Genomic DNA, 4,350 nt, shown 5'->3' on the forward strand with positions numbered 1-4,350 from the left:
ATCGAGTCAGTGATGCCATCTAGCCATCTCATCCTCTGTCGTCCCCTTGTCCTCCTGCCCCCAATCCCTCCCAGCATCAAAGTCTTTTCCAATGAGTCAACTCTACACATGAGGTGGCCAAAGTACTGGAGTTTCAGCTTAGGACTAACCAAATCTCATGAAATTTACAGTCTCTTTCTGTGTGTATATAATATAGCTTATATGCCTTTCTTTACATACATATTTAATTAATTTAATGAACTGGTTGATTTTGGTTGTGCCATGATGCTTGCTGGATCTTAGTTCTCCAACCAGGGATTGAACCGGGGACTTGAAAGTGCCAAGTTCCAACCACTGAACCACCAGGGAATTTCCTCTATATATTTTATAACATGCACACACACACACACACACACATGTAGAAAAGTACATAACAGGAGAGTTAAACATTTATATTTTAATCATCTTTTAGCTCACAAAAATGGTATGACAACATTTTTCTTTTAAAATGTTATCTGTAAATTCTGGAGAGGAATCCTTTATTAGATATATAATCTGCATACATTTCCTACCATTTTGTGAGTTAATTTTTATTCTGTTGATAGTGTCTTTTGATGCACAAAAGTTTTTAATTTTCAGTAAGTCCAATTTGTCTGTTTTTGTTTTTTTTTGCCTGTTTCTTTGTTGTCATATGCAAGAAACCACTGCCAAATCCATTGCCATGAAGATTTTTCCTAATTTTTCTTTAAGTTTTTCTTTTTTTAGTTTTAAATTTTACATTCAGGTCTTTGATCCATTTGATTAATTTTTGTTTGTTTGTTTTGACTGAATGAGAATTTTTATATCTTCTATAGAGCCTTTTCCAGCTTGGCAACGGGCTTCCCTGGTGGCTCAGCGGTAAAGAATCCTCCTGCAATACAGGAGAGGCGGGTTCAATCCCTGGGCTGGGAAGATCCCCTGGAGAAAGAAATGGCAACCCACTCCAGTATCTTTGCCTGGAGAATCCCATGGATAGAGAAGCCTGGTGGGCTACAGTCCCTGGGGTTGCACAAGAGTTGGATATGACTTAGTGACAAAATAACACAATGTCCACTGACTTTGGACCAAGGAAGTTGCCTCCCCAGTGATAGCAGATCTCATTTCTGTCATTATAATTGGTCCTGATGGCTTCCACCAGCTTAGCCAGAGTGCCCTTGTCTTCTGAGTTGACTTGTGTGAAGGCAACTGTGCAGGTCTTCCTGTGGACCATACACCCCACCCAGCCTGTCCTTCCCCTTGATGATACAGTAGGGAACCCCCATCTTACAACACAGGGCAGGCAGGAAACCCACCAGTTCACTGGGATCCACGTCATGGGCAACCACCACCAGCTGAGCCTTCTTGCTCTCCTCCAAGGTGGGGACAGTATCAACGCCTGCTCAAAAGACAGGTGGCTCTTAGTGGGGACGTCCCCTTGGCCTGCAGCTTTTGTCTCAGCTCAGGCCAGCAACTTCTGCGTCCTCTCTTACTTCATCTCTGGTCTGCACTTGTGGACCAGCTTAAGTAGCTGTCTGGCGGTCCAAGACCTGGCTGAATTGGTTAATCACGGGAGGCACTCTCAGCCGCTTATGTAAGGTACTACATGTCACTGCAGCAGAATGTAGCAGAGTCACTTTATGAAGCAGGTGAGGTCCCTTTGGGGCTGGATGTCCAGTCCACTTTGTCAGCCTCCTGATTCTTCATGACAGCAGGGACCTGGTCTACCTTTTGCCCCTCAGCCTTCTTTCCCCTCGGCATCCTAGTGGAGAGCCCTTGAGCTAATTTTTGTCTATGGGATAAAGTAAAGTCCAACTACATTCTTTTGCATGTAGACATACAGTTTTCTTAGCACCATTTGTTAAAGAGACTATCCTTTTCTCATTGAATGGTCTTGGCACCTTTGTTAAAAATCATTCTTTCTGGGCTCTCTATTCTCTTCCACTGGTCTGTATGTCTGTCCTATGCCAGAACAACATTGTTTTGATTACTGCAACTTTGTAGTTAAGTTTTGAAATCCAGATGTGTGAGTCGTTCAATTTTGTTCTTTTTCAAGGTGGGTTTTTTTTTTGGCTATTCTTTTGAGATTCCATATGAATTTTAGGATGGATTTTTCTATTTCTGTCACACAAAAAAAGTCATTGAGACTGATAGCAATTACATTTGAACCTGCAGACTGCTTTGGGTAGTATTTACACAGCATTTTGAATGTACTAAATGTCACGGAATTTATACTTTAAAATGGTTAATTATATCCTATGTGAATTTGAGCTCAATTAAAAAAAAAAAAAGATCGGGCAATTATATGTGAAGAGCAGGTATGTGTGTGGCATGAGGCAGCTGGAAGGTAAAGGAGGTTGTGATCAGAGGGAGGAATGTTGGGATTAAAGGCCCCAATACTGTATAGTTTAGAGCTGGTGAGGGTCCAGAGGGTTGAGCAATAAAAATGGCTAAGGTGATCCAAAGCTTATCTACAAAGACACTGACTTCACAAGGTAATTCAAGATGGCAATTTCAGGAGCTTTTCTGGTGGCTCAGTGGTAAAGCACCCAGCTGCCAATGAAAGAGACATGGGTGCCATCCCTGATCTGGGAAGATTCCACATGCTGCAGAGCAGCCTAAGCCCATGCGCCACAGCTATTGAGCCTGCGCGCTGCTGCTGCTGCTAAGTCGCTTCAGTCGTGTCCGACTCTGTGCGACCCCATAGACGGCAGCCCACCAGGCTTCCCCGTCCCTGGGATTCTCCAGGCAAGAACACTGGAGTGGGTCACCATTTCCTTCTCCAGTGCATGAAAGTGAAAAGTGAAAGTGAAGTCGCTCAGTCGTGTCCGAACCCTCGCGACCCCTGGTCTGCAGCCCACCAGGCTCCTCCATCCATGGGATTTTCCAGGCAAGAGTACTGGAGTGGGGTGCCATTGCCTTCTCCGCCTGTGCTCTAGAGCCCGCAACTACTGAACCCATGTGCCACAACTACTGAAGCCCTCGCTCCCTGGAGCCTGTACCCCCACAGCAAGAGATGCCATCGCAACCAGAAGCTAAAGAGTAGCCCCCATTCACCACAACTAGAGGAAGCCCATGCAGCAACAAAGACCCAGCACAGCCGAAAAAAAAAGACTGCAACTTCAGAAGGATACACGCCCAGCTAGGGATGGTGGTCATCACAGGAGTCGGGTGGGGACAGCTGGGATTATAGGGGAATTTTGTTATTATGTCAATGGTATCTTTTTAAAGAGAAAGAATACTGAAAGCTTTTTGAAAAGCTATGATACAGGAACTACAGTTCAGGAAAAGAGGACAATGACCTAAGTCCCTTAAAAAAAAAAAATCATTGTGGGAGTGGCAGGAAGGTGTTACGTGATACATGGGTAGGGGTATGGGTGGGCCAGCTGGCTTCATCTCTTCTTTAGTCTGGCAGTAATATTGGAGAGCCAGGAAATCCCACCTCCCAACCCAGAAGTATGTGAGGCTTGGTAAACACCTCTCCATTCAAGACTAAGGCAAGGGAGGCTATGTTCTTATAAGTTCTTATAAGGGTTCAGTCAAGGCAGGAATGGGAGGCAGACTGGGGATGTGGAAGGATTTGTTCAGCATGAAGTGGAGGTTCCAGAGAAAACAGAAAAGTGTGAGAAGGAAAGGATAAGCTGGGGAGTGAGTGTGGGAAGGCACCCGGCAGCCTGCATAGGATAAGATGGGTGATGGGAGGCATTAACATTTTGGCATTTATGTGGTATGGGAATAGCATAGTTCAATGAGGAATAGGCCTTTAAGGCCCAGCAAGACCTGTAATGTTAAGTTTAGTAACAGTGAAACAGGTCTCCTGGGATCCAAACAGGATATTGGACTTCAGCTGGGACAGTAGCATTTGGGTAGACAAGAAAACAACAGGACAAAGTCTCAGAGGCAGACACCAGCGTGGGTAACTCTTGAGGGCCTGTGCGCAGACCAGACAGACTGAAGTTGCCGGTTTGCGTGGGGGATGAGACACTGGCTCTCCAGGGTGGGGCTAGATTCTGAAGAGCTTTATGAGCCAGCTGAGGAGTCAAGACATGATTGGTAAGAAACAAAGTTTCATTATGAGTTTTTACAAGGAAAACAGCATCTAAGGAAGATTAGTACATCAAATGGACTTCCCAGATGGCACAGTGGTAAAGAATCCACCTGCCAATGAAGGGGGTGCAAGAGACGTGGGTTTGATCCTTGGGTCAGAAAGATCCCCTGGCATAAGAAACGGCAACCCACTCTAGTATTCTTGCCTGGAAAATCCCATGAACAGAGGATCCTGGTGGGCTACAGTCCATGGGGTCACAAAGAGTCAGACACGACTGAGTACTCATTCACTCAGTATAAGAAATATCT

The 4,350-nt window shown here is 45.0% G+C and overlaps 1 pseudogene; it reads right to left on the reverse strand.

Moving 5' to 3' along the window:
- Window positions 1-1,045: 1,045 nt before the first annotated feature.
- On the reverse strand, window positions 1,046-1,755 carry LOC138088343 (large ribosomal subunit protein eL8-like; annotated as a pseudogene).
- Window positions 1,756-4,350: the final 2,595 nt, after the last annotated feature.

Source organism: Capricornis sumatraensis, chromosome 11 (genome assembly GCF_032405125.1).
Source record: "Capricornis sumatraensis isolate serow.1 chromosome 11, serow.2, whole genome shotgun sequence".
Lineage (NCBI taxonomy): Eukaryota > Metazoa > Chordata > Mammalia > Artiodactyla > Bovidae > Capricornis > Capricornis sumatraensis.